Source organism: Oratosquilla oratoria, chromosome 20 (assembly GCF_046742065.1).
Source record: "Oratosquilla oratoria isolate Oo_2021 chromosome 20, ASM4674206v1, whole genome shotgun sequence".
Lineage (NCBI taxonomy): Eukaryota > Metazoa > Arthropoda > Malacostraca > Stomatopoda > Squillidae > Oratosquilla > Oratosquilla oratoria.
Genome location: NC_134796.1, coordinates 15,246,087 through 15,264,220, shown reverse-complemented (window position 1 = coordinate 15,264,220; position 18,134 = coordinate 15,246,087). Strand labels below are relative to the sequence as shown.

Here is an 18,134-nt window from a genome sequence, read left to right as displayed (position 1 = left end):
ATCAATTCTCCTCTACGATTTTTACCTGGAGCTCCATACTTCCCAATCACTCCGTCTATTGGTTCATTTCCTACCCTAGCATTAAGGTCTCCCAAAACAACTATATTGACATTTCTCCCTAATCCCTCTATGCACTCATTTATATCTACCTTAAAAGCCTCCCTTTCCTCTACGCTCTTCTCACTACCAGGCCCATACGCTCTTACAAAGACCCACAGCTCCCTTTCCAGCCTCACCTCCAAACTCACACTCGCCCTTCCCTTTCATTTTAGTTTCACTCAAAGCCAGTACATCCATCTTTCTTCTCGCAAACATACTGCCTATCTCTCCCCTTTTACTCTCATCTATACCACATCCATGCACATTAAAAGACCCAAATCTTAGGGTACTGGATGGAAAACTCCCAGATCCTCTTATGCCTTTACTTTTTTTAGGAATATCCCCTTTGGGGCTACAGGCAGTAGTGCTCCTAATCCTATCCCCCATCCCGTTTCTTTGTCGCCTCTTACGACTCAAGTGGAAAGACTTGGTGGTAGCATTCTCTTCCCCCACCACAGGGAAGGCGAAAAAAAGAAATGAATATTCAGAGAAATGGTACAGGGGTTGGGGGACAGCATAACGGAGGGACAGTCGTAGTATAAGTGTCATCATTTCTCTATGAACAGAATTTTCCTCTATCACAGACAAAATTATGTGTGGCTCTGGTCCGTAGGGACGTCCCATATAGACTCTAAATTATCAACTGCATGCTACTCTGCCACAGTAACATGTAGCCAATGCCCCAGGTGGCTTTATTGGACACCAACCGGCAAGCGACCCGTTAGACAACTCAAAACAAAGATGGATAAAAAATATTGACAATGGGCTACGCCGACGGGACACAAACGTCCCCCAAAGTATATGTAACCTTTCCCAATTCTAATTTTTCCTTATATTTAACTTATAACTGCTTTATACCAAATATATTCAGTACTCGAAAATGTTTTAATATTAGAAAGTTGTGGTACGGTAGCATTTCATTTCACCTCCCCGTGAGCCGAGATCTTTGATAACTTGAGTCTATCAACAAGAAGTTGATTCTAGCCCAAGCTGCAGTCAAATCTAATTCAACATGTATGTATGTATGTATGTATGTATGTATGTATGTATGTATGTATGTATGTATGTATGTATGTATGTATGTATGTATGTATGTATGTATGTATGTATGTATGTATGTATGTATGTATGTATGTATGTATGTATGTATGTATGTATGTATGTATGTATGTATGTATGTATGTATGTATGTATGTATGTATGTATGTATGTATGTGCGAATGTATGTATGTATGTAAGTATGTATGTATGTATGTATGTATGTATGTATGTATGTATGTATGTATGTATGTATGTATGTATGTATGTATGTATGTATGTATGTATGTATGTATGTATGTATGTATGTATGTATGTGTGCATAGAAACAAATTTACTACTGAATAAAATCGTTATGCATCCATTAATTCCAACTAATTTACGGTTCATTAACCCGTTTGTTTAACTCTTTGTCCCCGTACCCCTTGTGACACAAATACCACTGCATTAGAGGATTTGTTGAACCTAATACCAGGCAATTTTCTTCAGTTCAAAGGGCTGGTGAACTCCAAACGATTCTGTTCAGTAGAATGTTGCATTAGCATTTGTAATTTACGTCTGAATTAGAACATAATGATATATTCATCTTTGTGTTATTTGGCCTTTTTCTTATAACGTTATCTATAATCTCCTTCTATACAGGATACTGATTTCCCTTTTTATATGTCATATGGCTGTTTTATTCATCATCGTGGTTCCCTTTTTTCCCAATAGAGTTCGAGTTAATCTTGATTATCCCTTGTATAGAATGACGCCTATTTTGTTTTGTCATAGTTATTCCATTCATTAAGGAACACTTCTATATCGGGTGGCACTTTTTCTTGAGTTCCTATTGGTCCTAGACTAGTTTCTACACCCATGGTTTTAGCCTCGGTAAACCTCAGCTGAAAAAATGGCCTGATCGTAGTCAGAATATAATTGCTAAAGGCCGTCATCAAGTGGAAGATGATTATATATATATATATATATATATATATATATATATATATTTTTTTTTTTTTTTTTTTTTTTTTCACTTATGAGAGAACGTTTTTATTGTTTGTTTATTTGTTTGATTATATATTTATTCATTCGTTGATTTATTTGTTTGTTTGTTGGCTGGTTATAAGTCTCTCCTGCGTTATTACGTTCAAGCATTTCTTCTACAGTACTTCTTCTTCCTCTTTTTTTTTTTTTTTTTTTTTTTTTACAATTTTTGGTCCAAAATTGGCTACGGTGAGTTTGTGATATGACTTTCAAAATTGTCTATCTTAATTTCTGGAGTTGATGTCAAAGTTCGTGATTGATATGTGTGGGCAAAACTGGAGTTGAGTAAGTAATCAAAACAAAATTAAATACATGAATGAATGAATGAATGAATGAATGAATGAATGAATGAATGAATGAATGAATGAATGAACAAAGAAAACGATCAATGTTTTCTCATGAAATATATGGTCTAATTTCTTTCATTTGAGCGGAACTGCTCAGAATTCATTAGAAGAGAACTTACTATGTAACAGTCCTTTCAATTCAACGACCTGGGCAGGTCTTGGTAGATTAAGGCAATCTCGTCTAGATATGAAACGTATCTTGCCAAGAAGGTGTATAGTTTAACTTAACTTACCAACGGTGCCCTCACAGATGTCGTTCTGACTGCGACCAGACAACTTCAGTCAGCTGAGGGACACCACCCTAAGAACGATCCATCGACTCAACTCCCCAACAAGAACTGATGATGCCTATTCCAATTTTTTATTCTTCAGTTCTGGACAATTTCTCTGACTTGATAGACCCACCCTTTTCCCGATGGAGTGAAATTATCTCAATCAACCTCATACAATTGATGATACACTTTATGGATTTTGGTCTGTGAAGTTATAACAAATGAATTAACAAGCTCTATTCTGGGACTTAACCATTGGTTGTGTGACTGGTTACCACAAGGCAATGATGTTACCGGCCAGCATGGTACAACGGTAACGTCATTTCCTTGTGGTAAGCAGTCGCACAGCCAATGGTTATTAGAGTCTTGGTGGCAAAGCTTGTTAATAGATTTTGTTTTAGTTAGTGACATTCTTACTCTCTTGTGGAAGAGGCTCCGTGTTTAATCCTTTGCCACATATCTTTAAACTGCATCAAATCGACCTGCGTTGGTCATAAGAAACTTCTTTAATATACCAAAATTAGTAACGCATGCTTTAAAGGGTTGATGTAAGTGTATTTCAGTTTATTATCATTATCCTTTGTATTAAGGCTGCATTTCGTATCTGAATGATATTGCGTAAGAGTAGCCAGTATAGAGATATAAAACGACACAATTCCCAGAGGGTCAATCCCTTGAAACTGATGACAGACTTTGCAGATAATATCATGCAGTTTAGGGGCAAACCCTGTTCTAAAGAAAGTAAGGCCTTAATTAACGGATTAAAGTATAGCCTCCTACCTAAGGTCTGGATTACTACCACCTTTGTAGTTTGATCAGAATGTTCTTTTGATATTATGTTGCTCTTTGTAATAATTGTACTGCCTTTCCTCCCTACTTCATCTTCCTCTTTCCTCTCCCCTCCTCCTCCTACACCTCCACCCTCCCCCCTCTTTTCCCCATCTTGATTCTCTCCTCCATCTGCACGAGTGATACAGGCAGGTGTGCAATGTCGCTTATTCAAAACCTTCCACCATGTTAACGACCTAATCTCTGAAGGCAGGCGGACCCTAATGTGTCTGCGGGTTCCTGGTTCGTGGTAATGGCAGGAGCATTCCCCTCATGCAACAAATTTTGTTGCAATTTTGGTTTTGTATATTTCGTACTGTTTTTACCAGATAGTGTTATTCCGGTGAAGGAATTATTTAACATCCACGACAAAAAAAAAAAATTATGCCATGGCAGGATCTGGATTATTTTGATATTTCTTACTTCATAAGTTTTCAATTCATTCACAATTACGATCAGTGAATCCTGTATCTATACATTTTAAAAATTAATCTTTGAGTATCTTTGAAATCTTGATCTCTAGTGCGATTTTACTGTTATGCGCTATTTGAAGTATTCATCCCCAACAATATTAATCAAAGAGCTGTACCGCAATTTATAGTGTGTGCGTTTTACTAGTTTTGCTTTAAGATCTACAAGACAGAAGATGTTTGATCTGCCTTGCATTGGCATGTATAGGTGTATGCTGGCCTACTTGGGCATGTATATACAGTGTGCGTGCATGAATGTCTGTGGTTGTGCGTTAATAGATGCATGTCTGCATGTGACTGTGTGTGTATGTGTGTGTGTGTGTGTGTGCGTGTGTGTGCGTGTGTGCGTGTGTGTGTGTGTGTGCGTGTGTGTGTGTGTGTGTGTGTGTGTGTGTGTGTGTGTGTGTGTGCGTGTGTGTGTGTGTGTGTGTGTGTGTGTGTGTGTGTGTGTGTGTGTGTGTGTGTGTGTGTGTGTGTGTGTGTGTGTGTGTGTGTGTGTGTGTGTGTGTGTGTGTGTGTGTGTGTGTGTGAGTGTGTGTGTGTGTGTGTATTGCGTGGTGTGTGTGCGTGTGTGTGTGTGTGTGTGTGTGTGTGTGTGTGTGTGTGTGTGTGTGTGTGTGTGTGTGTGTGTGTGTGTGTGTGTGTGTGTGTGTGTGTGTGTGTGTGTGTGTGTGTGTGTGTGTGTGTGTGTGTGTGTGTGTGTGTGCGTGTGTGCGTGTGTGTGTGTGCGTGTGTGTGTGTGCGTGTGTGTGTGTGCGTGTGTGTGTGTGCGTGTGTGTGTGTGTGCGTGTGTGTGTGTGCGCGTGTGTGTGTGCGTGTGTACGTGTGTGTGCGTGCATGTGCGCGTGCGTGTGTGCGTGCGTGTGTGCGCGTGCGTGTGTGCGCGTGTGTGCGTGTGTGCGTGTGCGCGTGTGCGCGTGTGTGCGTGTGTGCGCGTGTGTGCGTGTGTGCGTGTGTGCGTGTGTGCGTGTGTGCGTGTGTGCGTGTGTGCGTGTGTGCGTGTGTGCGTGTGTGCGTGTGTGTGCGTGTGTGTGTGTGTGTGTGTGTGTGTGTGTGTGTGTGTGTGTGTGTGTGTGTGTGTGTGTGTGTGTGTGTGTGTGTGTGTGTGTGTGTGTGTGTGTGTGCGTGTGTGTGTGTGTGTGTGTGCGCGCGTGTGTGTGCGCGTGTGTGCGCGTGTGTGTGTGCGTGTGTGTGTGTGTGTGTGTGTGTGTGTGTGTGTGTGTGTGTGTGTGTGTGTGTGTGTGTGTGTGTGTGTGTGTGTGTGTGTGTGTGTGTGTGTGTGTGTGTGTGTGTGTGTGTGTGTGTGTGTGTGTGTGTGTGTGTGTGTGTGTGTGTGTGTGTGTGTGTGTGTGTGTGTGTGTGTGTGTGTGTGTGTGTGTGTGTGTGTGTGTGTGTGTGTTAACTCTCAACTGTGAGTGTCTTAACTGTCATTGTTTTCTCCTGTTTTCTATCTGAAGAATGAACATTACTGATTTGCTTTTCCTTTGCTTTTTAACTATTACATAATGATCCTTTAATAGAATTTGTTTTTTTATTATTTCTTATTCGTTTTTAGACTAAAATTATCTTAAAGTATTTACCTCATGTTTCAGTGAGTTTCATCTTTCATAAAGTTTCATCCTTCTCGTGTTATCCAAAGTTGTTCATCTCTATTTTATTTCCTACTCTTTGATAAATAGATACCAACTGCTATACCCCTTACTCTTTATTCAGTCTTAACATCCTATCAACAATTTTGTTTGTAATTATGTGATTTCCTATTCCTACTGATTTTACATAGTGTGAGCATTTTAAACCGTTGTATTCTAAGTTATATTTTCTTATTGCTGGCGACTTTGCTACAAGGGCTGAATCAGGCCATAGGTGTAGACCCCAACGTTGGTCTCGCCTAAACCCAGGCGTTAATCCTGAGATAGAGCCACCATCCACATTTTGAGACTCTTCAGCACGCTCGACAGTGCTGTTATACTTTCATTCATGAAAAATTAGGTTTTCTATGTGCTACACCATATTAATCGCCCAGAGTTCTTTCGAGTGGTGAAACTGGGTGTATGAAAAGTTTGAAAAGTTTATTCAACTCAGGCAACCCAAAATGGGGTATAAGAGTATATACATAAGCATATTTCCGGCATGAGATTACTGCACAGTATATACAGGTCACATAATACATAAACATACTCATGGTACATTACATTGCCACGGTCATCGACCTGCAACTATCCAACTTCGAGGTCCATTTATCTTGATGTCAGTGTGTAGGAATCCCGGAGCTTCCCTACCATCCGTTAAATCGAGGACTCCCCGCGTCTGGTGAGAGGAAGTCTCGTGGAGTGATCCACCGCTCGTTTCCAGCTATCCTCAATGTTCTGATGGTGATAAAAATATCTACACAACTTCAGTTACTGGTGCGATGTTAACCTGTGGTTTTCGATACCATTTCTGTTACCACAACGAAGAAGTGACCAGACCGAGAGCAAAGGTGGGAATTTGCAGGGGATTGTTCAGCATTTCGAAGAGAATTGATCGAATTACAAGTACGAATACTGTCACCAAAAGAGAAGCATTGCCTTATTACTACCAGGATGTAGATTTGATCTAGATGTAGGTGAAAATATAAAATTTCCACCTTAGCAGTGGTATGTAGTACAATTCAAATTTCTAAGGGCCCAGTTACACCCAACTTACGACCTGTTTCCGACCACCGGCGACCAGACTGACTTGTGCTGTTCCTCATTTTATAAAAAAAATTCAAGACAATGCTGCAATTGGAATGAATCTCTCCCTCCTCCCCATCATGAAGATGAATACGAAACAGCCTGGCGCTAACCATCAGAGAAACTAAAGTGCCACCATCGAAGATGGTCGTAAGCTTGGTGTGACTGGGGTTTAAGATTCAGTTGAACAAACGACTAAGCAATGTGTTGAAATTTATCAGTTAATCAGTATACTTGTATATATCCCTGCTTACTTATGTTTAGTAGATTATTTACTTTCCTGTGTGCTAGCATGGGTCTGTATCCGTCTGTATAGAGAGTAATGTCTCAGTTAATCAGTGTAACTGTTTCTTTACTTAGTGATCTATATATTCACTTATCTATCAATCTTTTCGTTTGTTTGCTTACAAGTATGTTATTCTACATCCGTCCCTGTTGATGGAAATAATCTTATTAGTATATTTTGGCATTATAATCTACTGCGACTTGATGGCCGCAAAAGGATGTCTCTTTTTATCAGAAACCATTTATCCTTTTTCACATTCACCTCACTACTCCCACACGTCTTTATGCTTCAGAAATAGCACGGAGATGTCAATTCAATACGTGTGGAGCACGGATCACAATAACTACATGTATATCCTAAACAACTTGATGGAAACTCTAAGATATACAACGACGGTTCAGCTCCTCGATTTAGCTTTCTGATAATGCCTTGTTTATCAAGAGAGGTAAGACATGAATGATACACAATTATTTAATATATATTAAGCTGCAGGAACGTCAATGTGATGAAGAGGACAAGAACATCTTCATTAGCCCCCATTATCATGGTAAACAACTTATGAACTCAATTCTTGGTCAGGAGAGGAGAAAACACAAAGGCGAGAATGTGCAAGTTCATTTCACTCAAGTTGCAGATAGAAGTCTTTCTTCAAAGAAATAACAGAAAGATGCTGTAATGATTATAATTTATTTTATATTATTTGTTTTTATTTTGTTATCATTTGTCTGTCTGATTTTCATTTATTATTGGTTATATGTCAATTTATTATTATTTACTATTTACCTGTTTGTTTATTATTTAACTATACCTATGCATTTATTTATGTATTTTATTTGTTATTTACATTACTATAGTTTTTATTTATTATTTTATCATTATTATGATTTTTTCGCATCCGACCTAGATATGGACCAAAAGGTCTCCTGTCGGTATGCTCCGCCTTTGTAATCCTTTGTAATAGTTATAAAAGTATTTGTGTTAATTATTCACCTAATCGTCTGTTTCCGTTGGCCTTGCCTTGCTCGGATCTTTTGTCCTGGAATATGATAAGGAAGAGGGCACGAGGGACGATGATAAGGATACAAAGACCTCCATGACAAATAGTTCAGACGAATACGAATTCTTGCATGATTGTTGTTCCTGTAACCTCACACAAGTTCACCTTTCTCGTACCCCTAGTAATATTTGCTTTAATGAATCACTTGTATGTACTATATACACATATTTGTTAAGGTGAGAAGTATTTTTTTTATATATATTTTGAGTTGAAGCTGACAAGTACTGGAGTTTTCTATTTTTTATTCGTTCATTCTTTCTAGCTGTGAATCTTTTTTCCTCACTGACACAAAACGGAAAGAAAGAAAAAAGGAAAAATCCCATAGCTCATAATGCTGTAACATTAAAAATCGGATTAGTTGGACTTATGTCCGTGGCAGTCTATTTTTTTTTTTTTTTTTTTTTTTTTTTTTTGACATGCAGACACTGCAGAAGGCTACTCACGGAATACCAATTTAAAATTTAGTATCAAATATTATAATGTAAGTTCCTAATTTACCGTATATCTGTATATATTGTATATTTTACCATTATATTGTCCGTGAAAACAATCTAAGTTAAGTGAAACATTATATATTACACTGTTATGAACCATGGAGTTTTCATTTCGATTTAATGAAGAAGAAAGATCCATAGCTAAAAAAAAATGAATCTTTCAGCAAGAAATTTATTCAAGTACCAACATTGGTCCGTTCATTTTTTTTTTATTATTATTATTTATTTAGTTATCTGCCAAGATCTTTTTCCAAATAATTTCATATCATACGAAAATTTACTAAATCGTATGAATCTATTTTCCTAAAAAATCGTATACTCAGGGGTGATTTTAAACAGTTCTTTAAGGTTCCAAAAGGAATTCACAACATTAGAAGTGACGAAATTTTCACAATGAATGCAAAACAGACAAGAAATAATGGTCTCAAACTGTCAGGAAGTAGATTTAAATTGGAAATGGGTAGTGTAGTAAGTGAATGGAATAAACTTCCTGCAGAGACAGTGTTGTAATGCCTACCATTTTATTTTATTTATTTTAACTTCTATTATAATTAATTTAGTTGTCATTATCTATCTGTTTATCTTTTGTTATTTATGTATGTATTATTTATTACAAATTATTATCATATTTCTGTTTGTTTATTATTTATCATTGTCTATGTATTTATTTAATTAATTTATCTACTTTTTTATTTATTTGTTTATTTGTTGATATGGACCAAAAGGTCTCCTGTCGGCATGGTCTTTCACACCATCTTAAACAATTTAGGGATTCCTTTTTGTTCCCTTAGAAATAAGGCCAAATTGGCAATTATCTAATTACTCGATCTTTTTTTTTTCTAATAAACATTCAGTAAACCTTAAACCTTATTCACCATTTTGTCTCTGCATTCTTTGAGTATCTAGTGTGAGATCTCAATAGTCACGGCAACTGTTCTTGCACCTAGCGTCTCCTGCATTTTTGTACTTCCCGCAATTCCACTTTTATGTGACTCAAAAAAATTTCTGGTTATTCCTTTGCTATTGTCAAAGTCGCTTTCCTTGATGAATACACACTAGAAACTTCTGTTCTATACCAGCTTGAGTTTTAATTTTACCTACTTTGAACTTGATGACTCCTTTCCTTTCTTAGTTTACCATAAACATATCTGCCATTTTACCTCCTCACAATTGAAGTTACCCATCAGGACTGCATTGTTACGTTTTTTTCAAATAATTGACTAAATTTAGCAAACATCTTAGGGCATGGGTGGGCTACCTTTTTAAGTGTGGGTGCCAAAATAGCCCAAATAATTTATACAAAATTTTCTTGAGTACCAAAGGAACAAAATCATTGGCCTGCATACGGGTATGGGCCCAACCCCCCTCACCTCCCAGGTCCCCAATTCATTGCCCAGCGCAGCAAGTGGTTACCAGTGGCCATACAGAAGAAGTTGAATATTAGTTATTTTCTTAAGGTGAGTTATGGGTTTCTAGTGCCAGGAAAAAAATATTCGTGTGCCAGGTTTTGCACGCATACCAAGGATTGCCCACTTCTATCATAGGGTATTCAACCTCGCTCCGTGCTCTTGACTTAGTGAGGCATATGCTATCGCAATGTCTTACAGTTTTCCGCAATTTTTGTTCTCATATTACATTTCAGCGTTTACTTCTTCTAGTTCCTTAATACAAAAGTTTAAGTTTTTCTTCATTGCAATCGCCACGCCTCCTTTTCTTATTTTTTCTTTCTCTTGTCCATAAAACTGTCCTTTCCATCAACCACTTGTAGATCCATGTTATCTAGCTTAGTCTCAACAGAACACGTTGTCTTCGGTTCTTTCTCTTTCAAATAATCATTGATACCCAGTAGATATTAAGCTATGTATATTAGCATATGCCACATAAAATAAGTGCATTTTTCTTCTGTTTTTTTTCTCTTCAATACCACCGCTTCTACTAACGATACAATTATTCTTATCAATTCTTATTTTATACTCCAATTATTAATTTGGTATGATCCTTGTTTTATATGTGCGTTTGTGTATGTGTGTTTGTGTGTGTGTGTGTGTGTGTGTGTGTGTGTGTGTGTGTGTGTGTGTGTATGTGTGTGTGTGTGTGTGTGTGTGTGTGTGTGTGTGTGTGTGTGTGTGTGTGTGTGTGTGTGTATGTGTGTGTGTATGTGTGTGTGTGTGTGTGTGTGTGTGTGTGTGTGTGTGTGTGTGTGTGTGTGTGTGTGTGTGTGTGTGTGTGTGTGTGTGTGTGTGTGTGTGTGTGTGTGTGTGTGTGTGTGTGTGTGTGTGTGTGCGTGTGTGTGTGTGTGCATGTGTGCGACCGTTCGAGCAAGTGTGCGTGGACGTGCACATGCGCACATGTAAAACTAAAATTACAGGAAAAGAGCGCCTCCACTTGGAACAAAGCGAGCCTGTATCCATCAGCTGAACGGCTCCTGTCGTCTGCAGAGAAAGCCAAAGTGAGAAGGCGACGAATGATTTAGCTTTACCCAAGTCCAATACCTTCTCAACCTTGACGTCTTCCTCCTCGTTCTTGCCCTTCTCATTTTACCGTCATTCAAATTATTCCTTCTCCTGTTCCCACCTGCCTTCCCGTGGCTGTGATGCTCACGGGATCATAAACGCTAATTTTTCTGCCCTTTTGAACATGGTGACGTGTTTAATCGATTTTTCCTCTTACTATTAGACAATCTTATTCAACTAAAAAATGAAGTATGTCGAAAATGGAGTTTAATCGGTTGAAATACAAATTTCATCTGAATGTACGCTTCAGATTTCTAGGAGAGTCAAGCATTAACTGGGGAAAAAGAAACTAGTAAAATCCATCATCGAGAACGTTATTGATTTGGTTATTTTCACACTCCCCCTCATGCCTGTCCCCGACTCTCGACTCATTCGATGACTTCATCTCCTCGGCTCCTCCATTTCAATCTGCTGTTCCTTGTTTTCCTTTCTTGCAGCACCGAAACACATGAATCTATTTATTTGTTTAATTTGTTTATTCATTTTTTGTCTTTCTATTATCTATTTATCTATTTGTCTATCTTTATATTTATTCATTTACCTAGATATTCATTATCTATTTACTTATATATCTATTAATATTTGTGAGTTGATCAATTTATTTATTTGTATATTTATAATTTCATTATTTTTGAGGTGGAAAACAAAAAACAAAAAATATCTAAAACACTTAATGAGTAGAACCACGCCTGAATGACACTTCAATAAATCAAGGGTCTAACCTACCATAACCAACCCCACTTCCTTGGCCTATATTCCACAATGTCTTGGTTGCCTTCGCTTCTCGTTCCTCAGTGACTTCGTTTGTGTGATTTGAACAAGCCATTAATACTCTCGGAATAAGGTGCCAGCAACGTCACCATCCCTTTTTTGGGGGGAGGGAGGGAGGAGGGGTATCAGGTAATATAAGCCAATTCTATTCAGCCAGGGACCTATTTTGGACAAAAAGATCTGATCCTTTTATTGTTCCTAGCTTGAATAAAAGATTTCAGTATCAACTAGCTCACTTTTTACTTCTTATCAACTTAATCTTTGTTTCCTTTCATTTTTCACCTTTTCATTTTCCTCTTCGTGTTTGATTTTCACCATTCATGTTTTCTTGTCTGAAAAGTATGATGAGAGTTACTAGGCTAGATAGAGTGAGAAATGAGGAGGTGAGGAGGAGAACAGGGGTGGAAAGGGAGTTGGGAGATAGGTTGAAGAAAGAGTATTAGGATGGTTTGGACACATGGAAAGAATGAATGAAGAAAGACTAGTAAAAGAGGTATGGAAGGCAGATGTGGAGGGAGTGAACATGAGGGGAGGTCCTAGGATGAGATAGATGGATGGGGTGAAGGAGGCTTTAGGGAAGAGGGGAATGTCTGTTGAGGAAGGACGAGAGAGGACAGAAGACAGGGGTGAATGGAGCATGGTTGTATATGGATGATGTTGTGATACATGAGGTGAAATGGGTGGGCGGATGGGGGGTGAGGTAGTATGTGTGAGCAAAATTTGACGCAGTCTGAAGGGATTTCTCCCCGTCTTCTCCTTTTATGCATGGAGGACGGAGAGGGGGTCGCCGATTTAATGAAGCGGCCTTGTTGTGGATATGCTGTGCCTTGCGACACTGCCTCTGACCCAGGGCAGTGGACAAGGTGCAGGGATGACCCGTCACCCAGGAGGTGCTAAGATGGGAGGAGGGTGGAGGGGAGTGGAGTGTATTTAGGGATGGAATGGGTGGGAATGATTTTATGCCTTTTCTTTTTGGCTACCTCCCTTGTAAGGGGGAAAAAGTCTTGGTATATGTATGTATGTCTTCTTGTATTTTTACTTACTTATCCAACCTCCTTTTTTGTTACGTATGTCCTAACATTTCTTTGTATTCCTTTTATGTTCTAGGTGTCCTTGTGCCTACAATGTGTTTCATATTGTGACCGTGACAAATGAACTAGCCATATCAAATGACGTTTGCAAAACGCATAGCCTTTGCCAGAGGAAGCTGAAAATGAAATATGAGTTTCTATTAAATCAGACTATGGTCAGATGACGGTGTGATTCTTGTTCGTCTTCTTCTCTATTTCTCTTTTCTTCCTTCCCCATAATCTTTCTTTTTTCCTTCCTCCTTCCTCCTTTTTTTCTTTCTTTTTTCTCTTTTTCCTCCCTTTCTTTCTTTCTTTTCCTTTCTTTCTGTCTTTCTCTCTTTCCATGTTTCTTTCTTCCTTGCTCTCTTTCTATTCTCTCTATTTGATCTTCTCTGTTTTTCTCGTAATTTTCTTCTTTATTTTACTTGGGAGATAGGGTTGATGAAAGAGTATTGGGATGGTTTGGACACATGGAAAGAGTGAAGAAACGCTAGTAAAAGAGGTGTGGAAAGCAGAGGTGGAAGGAGTGAACATGAAGGGGCAACCTAGGATGAGATGGATGGATTGGGTAAAAGGGGCATTGGGAAAGAGGGAATGTCTGTTGAGGAAGGGCGGCAGAGGACAGAAGATAGAGGTGAATGGAGAATGGTTGTGTATGGATGATGCTGTGATGCATGAGGAGGAGTGGGTGGGGGATGGGGGGTGAGGGAGTATATATGAGAAATAAATTGACGCAGCCCGAAGGGCTTTCTCCCTTCTTCTCCTTTTCTGCATGAGGGGACGGAGGTGGGTGGTCGCCGATGTAATAAAGCGGCCTTGGTGTGGATATGCTGTGTTTTGCGGCACTGTTTCTGACCCAGGGCAGTGGACAAGATGCAGGGATGACCCGTCATCCAGGAGGTGCCAAAATAAGAGGGAGGGAAGAGGGTAGAGGGGAGTGGAGTATGTAGGGGATGGAATGGGTGGGAGTAGTTTCTATGCCTTTGTCTTTTGGCTACCTCCCTTGTAAAAGGAAAAAAGCCTTTATGTATGTATGTATGTATGTATGTATGTATGTATGTATGTATGTATGTAAGTATGTATGTATGTATGTATGTATGTATGTATGTATGTATGTATGTATGTATGTATACATGTATGTATGTATGTGTGTATGTATGTATGTATGTATGTATGTATGTATGTATGTAAGTATGTATGTATATATGTATGTATGTATGTATGTATGTATGTATGTATGTATGTATGTATGTATGTATGTATGTATGTATGTATGTATGTATGTATGTATGTATGTATGTATGTATGTAGGTAGGTAGGTAGGTAGGTAGGTAGGTAGGTAGGTAGGTAGGTAGGTAGGTAGATATTTTGATATTTCACTTTGACCGTATGACATGAAAAAAAAATTAATAGAACGTCTTGTAACGTTAATTGAAATACTATAGATATATGAATAAATGTTAAGGAAAGTGTACAAAAGAGCAACAAGATTTCAATATTTTCATAATATACAAGCACCGGCTTCGCAATCTAGGCTACGCCAGCGCCACTTCGAGAAACAAAGAAAAATGTTGAAATGGTTTGTTAAAGATTGTATAGACAAGGTTTCCTGAGTATATTTTAGTTAAGCCCTTTACTTGGGCTATGAAGTCATTGAAAGTTTCGTTAGTTTAGAATCGGGAATGAAGACGTTCCAAAACTATTTCAGTTGTAATGTCATCCATTTATTATTTGATCCCTAGTGAACTATTAATATACTAAAGTATTATAAGAACTTTATTCAAGATTTGTCATACTCAAGGAAAATTAAATTTGTTTAAATCCTGTATGTTGGAGATGATTGTTGGAGAACGTTGATAAGACTGTATTGTTGTTATTAAAACGATAAAACAAAATACAAATTCAAAAAGGAAAACAAGATGAGTTTAATTGCCGGCCACTATTTTTTTTTTTTTTTTTTTTTAAGGAACTACTCACAAGCGGAACACATGGTGCCCTGACCCGGGAATTAGTATCCGGTAAGACATTTCTAGTAACATTTTAGCAAGTGTCATCCACTGAAATAGATAAGATAGAGCCACTTCAAAAGGCTAAGAAAGCCGCAGAAGGGTGGTTGACTAGGGCTACAAAGAAAATAGACGTTTTACTAGTAAGAGATCCACCTGCTACCTCTAGTGAGCAAGTAGAAGTATTAGAGGATTTTTATAAAAGGTTGTCTAAGCTAGAAGAAATTCATGATCAGATACATTTAGAACTCGATCCTTACCTATTAGAATATTACCTTGATCAGGCAGATGCAGTAAGGCAGAGGGCCAGGACAAGAAGAAGACGGTGTGCTGACCAACTACAGGAAATGTCAGTACCAGATAAGGATTCCACCGAATTTGCAAGTATCAACACGTCTTTAGTTCATGCAAAACTTCCCAAATTAGAATTACCAAAATCTAATGGTGAAATTACCCAGTGGCAGAGTTTCTGGGACCAGTTTTCATCACACATAGATGACACAGATTTGCCGGTAATAAACAAGTTGACATATTTATTGTCACTATTAGAATGTCCTGCTCAAAATGTGGTGCAAGGAGTGCCACACACCAGTGCCAGCTACAAGACAGTTGTCGATCTTCTAAAGGAACGTTTTGGAAAGACTGAGCGTATCATTTATGCACATGTCCAGGCTCTTCTTCCAACCAGTCGAACAAGGTAGGAACTATATTGCTCAGTTGTGGATACTCCAAGATGAGGTAGTAAAAACACTAGTAGCCTGGAAGCTTTGAAGGTAACAGGCAAGCAGTGTGAAGTTCTCTTGACTCCCATAATTGTTTCCAGGCTCCCAACTGATTTAAAACTAAATTGGTCAAGAGACTGTGTTGGCCATGAAAGTGACCTTGAGTGGTTATTAAAGTGGTTGAAAAAGGAAATAAAAATTCTAGAGAGAATTTACATGTACAAGAACCATACCAGTAGTTCTGTTCCTAAGCCTATTGCGAGGAATGTGGAGAAAAAGAGTTTTTTGCAAGGGAAAGTCAGGTCTATTTACAGCCTTTGCATTTCAACAACAGATAGTGTTAGTTGTGTCTTTTGTAATAAGATTAATCATAAGTCTGAAAATTGTCACAAGTTTTTAGCATTAGACGGTCAACAGAAATTTGAAAAAATAAAAGAATTAAGTATTTGTTTCAGATGTTTAAATCTGGGACATTTTTCTAAAAAATGTAAGGTCAAATGTGACAGATGTCAAGGTAATCATAATGTAACAATGTGTGGTGTGAAGTTAAATGTAGCCCCTCAAGTAAATGATAATTCAAATGGTTCCTGTACAGTTGCTATGCTGTCAGGTCATTATAGCAGTAAAAATGTATTAGAAACTGTAAAGGTGAAGATCTTGAATAAGAAAGGATATATTTTCCTTGCCAAATTACTCTTTGTCAGTGGTTGTGATTGCACATATGTCACTTATAACTCCGTAGAGAAATGTAAACCCAGTTGGATTACTAGAACTGAAGTCCCTTATAGTAGTTTTGGTGGTCATACCTCTGGCAAGGACATGCAAAAGTAATGTGTACAAATTACAGGTGCTGAATGATAAAGGAGAAACTATTCCTATTTATGCTGCAAGCATTCCCAAGATGTATAACCCACTAGTATGACCAGTAGTTCCAGTCCATGTTTTAGATGCTTTTTGTCATTTAGATTTAGCAGATAAATTTTATGATAATTCTCCTTTTGAAATAGATATTCTCATTGGTCTAGACTACTATTGGAGCCTCATAACTCCTAAGAATTCCATACAAGTAGGAACTACTGTTGCCATGAAATCTGTGTTTGGGTGGTTTTTGTCTGTAAATATTGGTAAATGTTATGATAATTCTCATGTTCCAAATATTTCTTCTTATTCAGCCTTTATGCCTTCCTCTTCCCAGCTCTTATGTATATCTGAGGTATCTGATTCTGATATGTCAAACTTTTGGGATTTAGAAACAATTGGCATTTCTAGTCAAGAATATAAGGGGGATATCTGTTATGGTAGTACTGCATTGTAATCATTGATCTAGCAACACTGTGGACTGTAATCATTGATCTGGCAACACTGTGTGGGAAACATTTAAAAGGCAGCCATGTTGTTTTCTTGCTGTCAGTACTCAACCAGTGTTCTTCTTGTGAAGGTGTGTATTAACAATTCTGTATGTTTGTAGCATCAGTATTATATTGTTATAAGTTATATGTATATGAGTTATATAATACTCATGTGCAGTATTATACTGTTATGAGTTATATGTATATGTGCATAAAATGAAGTTGTGTTTACTTACATTATGTCAGGTTTGTGTGTTTATATTAATGTTTTCTGTTTGATATTTCTATACCATTTCTCTCTGTTTTCAGAAAATAGTATAAATTTTATGTTGAATAAAACCTTGTAATAAGGTCTGTGTATTTTTCACAACAATATCAAAGATGATGTAGTTAAGGAGTTCAAGGATAAAATAGAATTTGTAAATGGCAGGTATGAAATTCAATTGCCTTGGAATAATAACAATGTTAGAAATACATTAATGAGTAATAAAAATCAAGCCCTGAAGAGATTAAATAGGCTTTTAATTATATTAGATAAAGATGAAGACCTCAAGGATGAATATAATAAGGTTTTTGATGAGTATGAGTATGGGAATTATTGAGGAAGTTCCCTCAGAGGAGATGTTGCAACCTAAACCCATTTATTATTTGCCCCACTGACCTGTAGTAAAATTATGTAGTATAACTACTAAGGTACGTCCAGTGTTTGACACATCTGCTAAGGGACACAATGGAATCTTTCTAAATAATTGTATGGTTACAGGGCCCTCTCTTAATCCAGATTTGGTTGAGATATTGATCAGATTTAGGCGTTGGCCGTATGTGGCTAGTGGTGATATAGTTAAAGCATTTTTGCAAATTAGTGTAAACAGTCAGGATAAAAATGTCCTTAGATTTTTATGCCTGGTAAATTTGGAGTGAAACATATGAGATTTAATAGAATTATTTTTGGTAAGACTTGAAGTCCATTTATTATGAATGCCACTATTAAACATCATTTAAGTAAATACCCTAATTGTGAAGTTCTTTAGGATTTGAAAAGAGATATATATGTTGATATTTGGTTCAGTGG

General features: G+C 37.7%; 1 pseudogene; it reads left to right on the top strand.

Moving 5' to 3' along the window:
- The first annotated feature begins 3,390 nt into the window (after positions 1–3,390).
- Positions 3,391–17,028, top strand: LOC143036111 (uncharacterized; annotated as a pseudogene).
- Positions 17,029–18,134: the final 1,106 nt, after the last annotated feature.